This window comes from Lissotriton helveticus, chromosome 5_1, assembly GCF_964261635.1.
Source record: "Lissotriton helveticus chromosome 5_1, aLisHel1.1, whole genome shotgun sequence".
Lineage (NCBI taxonomy): Eukaryota > Metazoa > Chordata > Amphibia > Caudata > Salamandridae > Lissotriton > Lissotriton helveticus.
In genome coordinates, this window is record NC_136065.1 from 1,679,575,349 (window position 1) to 1,679,588,012 (window position 12,664).

The 12,664-nt window shown below is 47.6% G+C and overlaps 1 protein-coding gene across 1 annotated transcript in view; it reads left to right on the forward strand.

Moving 5' to 3' along the window:
* The first annotated feature begins 6,078 nt into the window (after positions 1–6,078).
* JPH4 (junctophilin 4) overlaps positions 6,079–12,664 on the forward strand; it is a 429,617-nt gene continuing 423,031 nt past the window's right edge. The window contains exon 1 of the mRNA XM_078644905.1: positions 6,079–6,715. The gene's annotated coding sequence lies outside the window, so the exon portion shown is untranslated. The remainder of the gene's footprint in view (positions 6,716–12,664) is intronic.

Sequence of the window (12,664 nt, forward strand, 5' to 3'; positions counted from 1 at the left end):
CTGTTTTGGTGACGGGGCACTTGGGCTAAGAAGGGTGATAGGAATATTGTACTTATACGGGGGTGCGCGGGAGGGTTTAGGTGGATGCTTGGTTCTGACAGAAGAGACGGTCAGAATAGTGTAGATAGTTGGGTTACTCGGAGATGAAAGTTGAAGAAGGGTGGCATTCAAGGGCTTGTGCGAGTGAACGATGTTTGCAGACGACAGGTTATGCTTGGCTATGATGGGGTGAGGGGGCGATGTGCATCTCGTGGGAAGGTGAGAGTTTTCCAAAGGAGTTGAGGTGAATGGGAAAGTGGAATTCTTGGAGCTTAAAAGTGAAATGGAAGCTACAAGCTGGGAGATAGAGGTGATAAGAGAGACTAGCTTATTTTCAAGAGAGAGTAGGGCAGAGCACGGAAGGTTGGGTGTTTCGATGGCAAAAGGAGGGGGTGAAATTGGTGGTGGAAGGCAGGGAGAGGTGGGGGGACAGGAGGAGAGTTGGGGTATAGGGTTCATAGGTGGGGAAAGGTGGAGGTTGAGAGCCGGGGTTGGCGTATCAGAGGTGAAGGGAGAGTTGTCTTTGTTGGTGTTGCACGAAGGAAAGGAATTAAGGACATATTTAGGGGGAAATGGGTGCGGATCAAGGCAGTGGAGGAGAGGGAGAGGGGAGGACTGTGAGGTGTCATAGGAGTGTAGGAGGTTTGAGAGGAAAAGAGGGGAGGTGGTTGGAGAGGTCCTGTTGGCTAGGAGAGTGGCTGTGAGGGAACGGGCATCTGGCAGAGTGAGGGGGGTTGGGAGAAGGGGAAGTTGAAGAAAGGAAATGGTTCTGCTGGGCCCGATGGGGGAGATGGAAAGGGTTACCAAGGGGGGAAAGGGGGTAGCACAGCATTGCTGGCGGAGTGGGGGGAAGGAGAGAGATGCAATGGTAATGTGGAGAAATCGGGGTAAGAAGCGAGGGGAGGAGAGGGTAGAGAAGAGGGGGAGAGGGAGGAATAAGGGGAGCATAAGGAAAGTTAGCTGGGGGAGGAGGTTGGAGGAGGGGTGGACTAAAAAGGGAGTAGCTGGTAGGAATAGGGGGTAGGATATGAAATTGGAGTACCGGGACGGTGCAGATTGGACGAGGAGCATATTAGCTAGTGGTACGGCTGACGTGATGAAGGGGGGGCATACTGTGAAGTGGGAGGAAAGGGAGAGGAGGGCACAAGGGAGGGGGAGGAAAGAGGGCCGACCTGTGCCTCCTGAGGGTGCAGCCTATTGGAGTGTAGGGGGGTCAGGGGAGGAGAAAGGGAGTAATGGGTGGAGCTAGATGGAGAGTCAGGGGCAAACCCGGTCGCAGAGGAGGGGAGTAGGGAGGGGAAGAGGTGGTCAAAGAGAGAGAGACAGGTGTCTTTGCCTTGGATCATGACAGTACCGTTGTTATAGATTGAGATGGTGAGGGAGCCTTTGAAATACGCAGAGGGGGAAATCTTCAGTTGTTTCCCATGAGGGATAGAGGAGGAGATGGTGACGTTAAGGGAATTATATAAGCTGGTGGACCAAGAGGGGGTGTCGTGAGTGAAGAAAATGAAATCGTTTTTGCGCCTCCCAAAACGACCATTGTAAAATTGATCAACAAAAGGGAATCAGGGAAACGTTCAATAGTGATATGCTTCAATCATTTTACTGAAGCTTTAGTCTGGATGGGAGGATACATGATTTTGCAGCAGTTAATTCCAGCCTTAACTCGAGTGGTGGCCATGTTGGGAAAATGAGGAGAAGGAGTGCGGAGGGATATGAGAGGGGTGTTACTAGGAAAGCGGTGGTGAGGAGAAGTATAAGGACTAAAAGGGGGCACATATTCCAGACATCGGATGAGGAAATCTGAACTGATGTGCCGTCCGGGAAGAGAGGTGGGTATTTGTTGGGCCCTTCAACTAGGTATACATGAGGCCAACTGGCACAAGATAATATTTACAAGGGAAATGTTTACATATGATAGGACCAACTGGACCACTGTCAAAACCATCTCAAAGCACAATTAGTCAAAGTAAAACAGATCACAAACAAACACCCAGTGACCACTGGTGATCACTGTACTTTAGCATCAGCCTGTAACAGAAGCACATTGGGCACCAACCGCATTGTACGCCCATAATCTCAACAGACTACTATTGGACCCTAATCTCCTGAGAAACACTAACTTTAGGGGCAAAGAGCATAGGGTGGAACAAAATCTGACTAGCAAAATCAAAATATGCACAACAGCCTCTTCATCATAAGCCCAGCTTTAGAGGTGCTCAGAACAGGGTGCGTAAATCATACAACATGAAAAGCATTTCCTAGCACCACATATGCTTAAAAAGGGCCTAGCTCTGTACAAAACCTTGCAGTCTCCCTGGCCAACTGGCCATCTCAGAGGGGGACTCAAATGCCCTGAAACCACAATGTCAAGGTTGCTGCCAATGCAGCGAGAGTTCTAACTCAATCAGAAATGTCCCCACGGATAAAGTGTCCTAAACGGTGCAGCTGGCACTACTTGCAGCACAGCTGTAAAAGGCCTAAATGGAGCAGCTGGCACTACTTGCTGCGCAGCTGTAAAAGGCCTAAACGGTGCAGCTGGCACTACTTGCTGCGCAGCTAAAAGGCCTAAACGGTGCAGCTGGCACTACTTGCTGCGCAGCTGTAAAAGGCCTAAACGGTGCAGCTGGTATTACTTGCTGTGCAGCTGTAAAAGGCCTAAACAGTGCAGCTTGTATTACTTGCTGCGCAGCTGTAAAAGGCCTAAACGGTGCAGCTGGCACTACTTGCTGCGCAGCTGTAAAAGGCCTAAAAATGCAGCTGGCACTACCTGCTACACAGCTGTTACTGGCCTGAACAGTGCGGCTGGCACTTCTTGCTGCGCTGAGGAGGCAGATGGGCGTCCCTTACCTCCCCTTTATTAACAGGCAGAGGTGTCACTGCCTTTCTCTCCCTAGGCCGGCCCATTAATGTATGCAAATTGAGCGGGGCCTAAGCAAAAGTGGCCTCACTTGTTTTCAGGTGCGTTTCACCAGTGTAAACTAATCTGTGCATTTTTTTTTAATTCCCTCCCACCTTTTTTATAAAATTTTGCCAAAGCTGTGTTCTGCGGAAAGACAATATGCAAATGTGGGCCACATTTTATTTTAGGATGCCCGGGCCGATTTTTAATTCCAATCCAATCCTGGTTTTTAGTCGGGAATGGTAATGTCAGGGCTTTAAGTAGGATCAAAAAACTGTGTGTGTATGTGTGGGGGGGGGGGTCTCTCAAAGGAGTGTGGCCAATGAATTTAAGGGTGTGGCTTTAAAACACATTAAGCTAAAAATCAGTTTTAAGCATAGTGTGACGCCCGACTTGTATGTTGCTGTTTCTGTCATTGCATTCAGATATATGACGCAACAAGTAACATTATACCTGCAAGTCAGGACAATTGCTTTGTCAATGGTTGTTAGTTGCATAAGATAAATAAGCAGCAACTATGGCTTCTAAGTAATATTTAAAAAGCTTTTAGTTACAGCCCTGGTGACACCACGACAATGTTGGTGCTCCTGAGTTTTAAAAGGAGAAGGGAAAACAGAGAGAAAATTACTCTTTTTAAAGGATTTCCCTTCTCCTACAACGCTCAGCTGGCATGAACCCATGCCGTAACTTCTCCATTATTGAGAAGTGAGCAGTGTGAGCACCGCACATCCATGTACCTGCACTCACTGCAGACCAGGAAAAAAACGACCGCCTGTGCCAGGGCACAAAACATAGCCGATGCAGACCTGTTTTGAGGCTTCCTTTAAAAAATTGCTGGCGCTCAGCAGCGGTGAGACCCGGCCCACTTAAAGCCATGGGTTAGGCATCTGTGGGATTTCACCTGAGTTTTTAAAATGCTCAGACAAAAACACACACACTCTTCTGTTTTGAAGGTCTTAAAAGATGGGTATTTTACAAACGACGGTGTTTTAAGTACCCCTAACAAATCCGCACTCCTTTCCATTTACATTGACCCTATAAAGCCCACCTCAAGGGCTGGTTGTCATATAATAATTAACATGATATGCCAGCATGATTGTCGGAAAATATTAATCTGATACCTCCCAGTGTTGCCGACCAAGCTACGGCCCTGCGTGCTGGTTGACAGGTCACTAAGGTTAGCATAGAAGCAGTCATGTGCCCATCTTACAGGCCAATAGGGCTGGTGAACGGTCAGTAACATGAGAGGAGTAGACCCAAATATAATGCGTATTTTGCAAACGGACTGGGTGTATGTCTTGTCTTCGGGGGAGGGGAGTAAGAAAGGTTTATCTATTTCTGTTTTGGGGAGAGGGGAGTAAGGCGGGTTTACTCATTAGCTCTAACAAGGAAGAGTGCAACAGTGACGCCTAGTGGCTATGCCGAACCCACAGTATTAACCTGCAGACTCAGGGGGTATCGCAAGAGACTTGTGCGTGGCATGTCCATGGTTTCTTTGGGTCCAGCTCGTACATGCTAAAGGCGGGCCCTGTTCACTCTCCTCCAAGGGGGGGGGGCGGTGCTGTGCGTGGACTCAAGTGCTAGATGGCCGTTTCCCCTCCTTCCGGATCATGCCTGCCATATCACCAGCTGCCTCCCTTCCTGTGTAGAATTACAGTGAAAACCACAGCACAGGGCCGATCACTCCCTCCTGGACCACCACCGCCTCCAATCTCCTCTCTGCTACCATGGCAACCAGTGGAAGATGCTGCTGAGGAAGGATGCTGGTCCCCAGAGACAGGAGGAGGGAGAGAAGGGAGGAGGTAGTAGGAGGAGGGGAAGGGGAGTCCGGGATGGAAGGCAATGAGGAATGGAGGTATGGGTGAGGAGAAGGCGGAATTGATTGAGAAAGTGGGGGGGAATGGAAGGCATCGGTGAAAAGGGTACATGGGGAGAAGTAGAGGAAGGACGGCTCGAAGGGAGGAAAAGATAGGAAAGAGAAGCGATGGTGGGGAAAGAATGAAGAAATTAACTGGGGAAACGAGGATATTGCAAATGATGTGGGAGAGAAAGGAAAGCGGTCGGGCAGAGTAAATTTAGAGTAGCGCGGGGAATACATGAGGGAAAGGGGAGGTTCCTCAGTGTAGCAATGGTAACCAGGCGCACACGTGACAGTAGTGTGCAGGTGTGGTGGCAGTGTGTGCATGTGTAGCCCCCTTTTGCACGTCTGGAAGCACTGTTAAAGTACAGTGGTATCGTGAACAGGCGCGGCAGACTGATGCACGAAGTACGGTATTAGAATATATTGAGTATGGGCGTGTAGTAACATGTTTGTACACAATGCCTACGATGTGTGTGTGTACCTGTGTGAATATGTGTTGGAGGAAGTGAAAGTAGTATAGTGTGAGTATATAGTAGCAACAGTTAGTCACTGAATAAGTAAGTTAGGTATGTGTGTGCAGTGTGGACGCCTGGTAGAAATGGTGATGCAAGTTAGCAGGTTCTGTGTATGTCTGGTAACAGTGGTCACACGTGACAGGAGTCTGAGTGGTATGCGTGGCAGCTGCATGCATTGCATTGAGCGAGCCTTGGTGGTAAGTGCTTACAAATGACGGAAGCGGTGTGCATGTCCTTGCTTACTGCTTAGCCAGTAGTGAGCACAGCCGCAGCACTGGAGGGTTTGCCCCTACGTCTACGTGTCATGGTTGTGTGCACGCAGTGTACTCATAAATCGGTGAGGTGGGGATAGAGGATGTAACGAAGGCATATTGGGATGCACTGAGTGCGCTCGGTAGCCATGTCTGTGAAGTAGCGCGCGCAACGCGCATATGTGTAGTAGCAGTATGCAAGGATGGCAGCGGTGCATAAGCAGTATTTATGTGCACAAGGCAGTACGGGCGCAGTATGTGTGCGTTATTTCAATGTAGTAGCAGCTAGCGTGAGTAACGTGGACTCTTCATAGCAGCGCGTGGCGCACGGTGCGAAGGAACGCAAGGTGTGCACGCTTGGTAGCAGCGTGTGCGTGGTGTATGTACACACGGCAGTACAGTGCACGAGCCTCCGTGGTCTGCACGTAGCGCGCACGTGTGGACGTAGTCTGTCTGCCCGCAAGTATTTACGTGTACCTGCGGAAGTCAGCCGCGCGCAGCGTACGACGGGTGACGGCGCGTGTGCGCGCGCTCTCGGCACACACGCCATAGTGACAGCAGTGGGCCCTCGCCGTCTCGCCTGGCACTCCCAGTGGGCCCCTACACCAAAGGGACGGCCCGGGTCCCTCCTCTCCCGCCATCCCCACACCCCCTGGTGACGCCGCTCCAACACCGCCATTGATTTGCTCCAGGATGAGCCCTCCTAGCGGAAGGTGGGGGGACCCATCGTACACCTGCCGACGCCAAGAGCGCGCAACCTACCCGGCAATTAATGACTGTTATCCTACATCTGTCCATCGAATACCTGTTCTTTTTTAATTAAATTGCATCCTTATTTTTCCCCAAAAAATATCGGGTCTCACGGTCTCATTATCCAGTCCCATTTTACTCCATCTAGCGGTGCCTTCCGCGTCCCTCTGCGTCTGGGCGCTCCTGCGGGCTGTAAACACAGCCACGCGCGCACGTCCCCGGGATGGACCGTGCGCCCCTGGCCCTCCCAGCGCAGGGTGAGAAGCGCGCATCTATCGCCGAATGAGACCGTGGGGATGGTGGTCTGCGAATGTAATATCACATTTTCCAGCACCGCGTTCCCATCCCTGCTCGCCTCGCCTGCCTCCCGAGAGTGGTCCACTGGGGCACACGGTCGGTGAGTGGTCGTCTTCGCTTTAAGAGATGAGATGTTGTTTGGGGGTGCTGGCTGGTGTCATGCAGTGGGGTCGTACTCGTGTGGGGTCGTGGGAGGATATGGTGAGAGGGTAACTCGTGTCTAGATCTGGAGCAAATGGTATGTGAGGGGTGTCTGTCGGAAGATTTGGAACGAGGTGTCAGTGATGCTGTCACGGGATGTAATGTGAGGGCAGTACTGGGGGGTTGGTCGTGTATGCTGTGAGTAGTTGTGAAGGATGAGTTTAAGTGTTGGGTGAACACCATGAAGAATGGCGGGGTGGGGGTTAATCATTTTCAGCAATGGGGGGAGGGGTGAGGGTGTCGACGGGGGTGGTGTGGTATCAGTCTGGGTGGTGGGGGATGGGGCTTGTGTGGTGTAAAAATGGGATGTAAGAAGGTAGGTATGGTGGAGGATGAGGTGTCAAGAGGGTTCCTAGTGGTGGAGAATGGGGTGGGAGGAGTTACTGGCGGAGGGTTCAGTGTAGTGTCTATCCGGGAGGCAAGGGTACAACTGGTGTGATTGGTAGAAGCCTTGCTGCACAGAATTTAAGGTGCATTGGAGTGGAAGACCAGTGGTGGGGCGGCGGTTGCATAAGAGTGGATGTGGGTGGGATGTTGGTTGTGAATATGGTGTGAGAGGTTTCTGGGCGAAAAGCCAATACGGTGTGAGTGGTGTCTGTCAGCGGTTATTGAAGATGAAGTGTGTGCTATGTCAGAGGGTGGAAAATTGGGTGGCGTTTGGATTGAGAAACAAATGCATAGATGGATTGGCTTCAAGCGCAGCACTTGGAGGTCTGAGTTTACGCAATACAACTTTGAATCTCTGTGTATTGATTTCCTTGTATATGCATACCCTGTCTGTGTGTTTGTGTAGCTGCATGTATGCTGCTTTACTTCTACTGTAGAACAAATAATAAGTATTAAAGGAAAAAACCTTTGACTTTCTCAAGTGCACTACTCTGTCTCATCCTTTGCCTCTCTTAATATGCTAGACTCACTAACAATCCATACCATACAGCCACCTCTTTGAGTAATGGTCATCTCCTACACTGGAAGGAAGTGGCCCTTTTGTCTGATACGGAGTGCAGTTTCCTCTCCATTCATACCCCTAGTTATCCTTGTCTCTATCTTCTACCGAAGATACACAAGATACAGCCCTTTCCACCTGGACGTCCGGCATCGGCTCCATGACAGTAGCCCTGTCAAAATTTGTTGACACTTTTTTACAGCCCTTAGTTATCAACCTGCCTTTGTATGTCAGAGACAGCACTGATATACTCAACAAATTTGAGGACCTTGAATGGGATGACAGAATGTGGTTAGCCACGCTCGACGTGGAATCACTATGTACATGCATTGAGAGGGACCTCAGGAGGATAGCTATTGACTTTTTTCTTTCTAAAAGAAAGGCAACCCTTTTTGATCACAATCAAATGCTGTTGACAATGATCGATCTCATCTTGGACAACAACTTTTTCTTGTTCAATCAGACCTGATACAAACAAGAACAGGGGACCGCAATGGGATCCAAGTGTGCTCCCTCGTCCGCGAACCTCTTCATGGGGTGGGTGGGACATACCCATGCATGGTCAAGAGCGGCCTCAGAATGAACTGAATACATCCAGTTCTGGGACCGCTACCTAGATGATATCATCATATGGACTGGCACAGGACATGAGCTGACGGAATATTTCAACTTCCTCAACACCAACACACTTAATGTCACATTCACCCATGAGATGTTGCAGTCTACAATACATTTCCTTGACCTCGAGCTGTATGTCCGGAACAACAGAATACACAGTACACTGTACAGGAAAGACACTGCAGTCAACAGCATCTTACATTACACTAGCTCTCACCCAGCATCAACTAAGAAGGCTATCCCATATGGGGAATTGGTACGCATCCATAGAAAATGTAGTGAGGATGACAACTTTGAAGTACAAGCCAAATTGGCTTCGGACCGACTCAGTAGAAGGGGCTACAAACAAAGTGTGCTGACCATGGCTAAAAACAGGGCTAGGAACCTCAAGAGAAGGGATACACTAAAGAGCAACGCTAAGGACACCAGAATGGGAAAGGACAGACTCTCATTCATCACAACACACTCCACACTCAACCATGAGGTGTTCAAGATACTAGGCAAACACTAGTCACTGTTGAAGGGGGCTCCAGGAGTGGACAACATCATCACCCAAAGACCATCCATGACTTTCAGGAAGAGTAGAACTGTCAGGGACTCGATGTGCCCCAGCTATACATTATGTAAGACACCACAACAACAAAGCTGGCTGCACAAACCATTAGGATTTTACACCTACAGCTCGTGCACTATTTGCAACCTAGGGTGTAACAAGACCACCACCTACAAATACAACACAGGCTCACAACACAGGATATGTCAGTTCATCAATTGCCTTACAAGTTTTGTGATCCACATAATAATTTGTGGTTGCGGTAAGATATATGTGGGAAGCACTGTAAGACAGCTCAAAACCTGCATGCAGGAACACTGCAGAGCGTTCTTGAATGGGGACACATCATATGCTCTACTCTCACACGATTGCAAGAGTGGGGTTGACAGAACTAAATTTTGCTTCCATGGCATTGATTTTGTGATGCCCAACAAGAGAGGAGGAGACAGGGAACTGACCCTCAGACAACTTGAAGGCAGATGGATTTGCATCCTACTCTCTTCCACATTGGGTCTTAAAAGTGACAATGAAATCCACTACTTCTTATAAATTTGTCACCACTGCACCACCCTGAGATCCATATATGAGTGCTCCACATAGATGGAGAATTAACCTAGGTGCAGTCGGGTCTCACTTCTAGGGATCTGGCTCACCATGATGTATCCCCAATGCCTTGTGAACAGTTTACAGGTCAGCCCAGTCTATGAGATTGTTAGCCCTGGCCTTTCTAATTATCGGGATTGCTCCTTATCACCAGTATGTTACGTTACTGTACTTGTGTACTATATACCACCTTGTGTTCCTGGGATCTGTCCCCGCTTTATAGCTGATGTGCACATCACTTGAACCACTCCTTCAACACACTGAACACACTAACTGACATACCCTTAATTGTGCTCCGATCTGGTTACCAACCAATTTTCCACACTAAGTTTTGTCATGTACAGACTGATCAAGCTACTGCTGATTTACCATATTGTCTGAATTGCATACCCTCAGAAACTCTTGCATGTTCTGTCTTAATTCCTTTTTGGACCATATAACAGCCGTTTGCATATCTGTACCGGTGTTTTCCGAACCTTGCTATTTCTGCCATCTCTGCTCACCAATAATATATTGAATATGATGGACCACCAGATGGTCAACTAGTACCTTGATCTCTGCACTCCAATAATGTATTTAATATGATGAACCACAAAACGGTCAACTACATACATATACTTCTTGTATTATGACTCTGTCTGTCGTATCACCAGTTGTATTTAATAGAAAATTATTGTCCTGTCTCCATTTCTCTATGCCTTATGATTACTATCCTGTCAGCTCAACAGTATGTTTAATTACTCATTCACGTTACAAATCACTGATTCCTTTAGACCACGGCAACCTTTTCAATTGCGTTCTTGTAGACCACCGCTACTTTCCGATTGCGTTCCTACTCTACTAAATTATTTACATAGTCCTACCACTTGCCCTTTTTGAAGCTCTTTGGTAGATAGCAATTTTATTTATTTTATTTTTTTCCGGTGTTTGTTAGTACACCGCTTACCCACAGATCGACGCTTTTTAACTTTTATCATTGGTCTCTTGGCTTTGAGACTAGTAACATGGTCGCCTTCCGACACTGGGTTGTTGGACCAGATGTGCATAGGAGGTGATTTTTAACCCGGAAGTGCTACACAGGTTCCTTACATAGACCGGAATCAGGATGACTAAGAGAGATCACACCCTCCCGCCAGGACTAGACGACACTGGACACGGCCCACATACAAAGCAATTAACGCAAGTAAGCCAGGGGGTGAGCCACTGTGCTAGTAGCATGGGTGAACTCGTGGGCTTTCCATCAGCCGCGGATAGAGTGGTTGTTGTGGGATCCAGCTCTTAATGAGTTGGCATATTACCTGTTTTCGCAGCAGCTTCTGTCATCCTCATTGTGAAAGTACTGTCTGTGGGTGAGCAGGCAGCGCGGAGAAATAGGTCCTTTCCGACAATGCCTTACCGATACTATAGCCGTTTCTGCTCTATCTTTGTGGGTGTCAGAGGAACTAGACTGTTGCCGCTAATTAATTAATTTCTAGATTGCACCATGTTCATTTACTTGTAATTACCCAAAACATGCATTATTGATAGTTTGCGTTCCATACTAGTCACCCCATCACGAGCGTGCCACAATATAGGACAGCCGCTTGTGTTTTCTAAATTGCTTTAGTGTTATTGTAACTGGATACTGGGCAGGACACGCACTACTGGTCACCGTACCAGTCACTTTTTCACAAGCGCACCACGGTTCTGGGCTACGGCGAGCTACATGTCGCTTTTTAGGATTTAATTTACTTTTAATGGGCTAATTGTTAGCGTTTACGGATTTTCTTTACTCATTTGGGATCCCATATGTTTATACTACTATGTAGCCTTCTCTTGCATAACCTACGTGGCCCGCTTACAACAACATACTTATCTCAGGCCTTTTTTCACAGACACCTCTTGCCTCTGACACAGACCTATATGACAGAGACAGAGACCTATGGTCTCTCACTTAATGGACCAATAGTCCTTCTCAATAAGAGTTTTGTTAGAATGATTACTCTCACTAATCTCACCTTGCGGATAAATAGGGATTTTCCTTATTTAAACAAATTTTCCATTGCTTAGGTAAATTCCTCATTACCTATGTCCCGACACAGACATGAACACTTGCAGACCTAACTATACTTCCCTGGCGAGATTACAGCACCCTCTAATCAGTAAGCGTACTCTAGGAACAATATTTTTCTTTGTGGCGTTTTAATTATTTCACAACCGGATCTAGTGGTGTATTTCCTAGCACAGTGAGAACACTTGACGGATTTTGATAAACCCACCTTTCCTCACATATACTCAGGCTAGCCGACTAGTTGGGTTAGCCTTCCACTTTTTGGTTTGGTGCACCGTTCTGAGCTAAACTGACACTTTTTTGTCATAGGGTTGGATTTTCCCTTCCTCATACTGCTTCAAACCTGAACTCTCATACCGGCTGTGATACAGCATTGGTTTCTCTACTTACTCTCTAAAGGGTTCTCTTCCCTTAGTATATACTTCCCCTCTCTTTTCCTGTGCCTTTTCCACCCTGAGCACTTTAGATAAATGTCACCTTTATCCTGCACTTAATAATTGGTTCATTTTTAGATTTTAAATATGTAAATATATTGTATGATATTACAGCCCTGAAGAAGCCCATGTTTAGGCAAAACGCGTTGGCTGTTCATCTATGAAAACCAAGCACATCTGTATTAAAGACACACCAAGGCTACAAACAGCAACATGGACTCATTTCTTTCTCTAAACACAGACTTTGTGATTTACTTTGTATATATATATTTTGCCTCTCATACCTCTTGAATGAATGTTTAACTTTGCGGTCAAGTGGCAGCTGGCCATCTGAGGTGGGCAATATTTTGGAACCTACGTGACTTGACTGAGCAGTGCAATCCTCCAGAACCCGGCTGCCTTTATCTAAGATTAGTCTCTTAATATGTCCTCTATCTATACTCTGTAACTCATCCCGGGCCTAGTTCTACTGCTGTAATCTCTAGGGTGGACTTTTTTGGGCTTTTCCTTTTTCTATCCATCCTTGCCTCAATCCGAGCCTTGTTTTGGTATTGTGATCTCCCAAAACAACTCTCTCTAAATTCTTCCCTCGTGAATCTCTCCTTGAGACATCCCAAACCTCATCCTACTACTATGATCTCCCA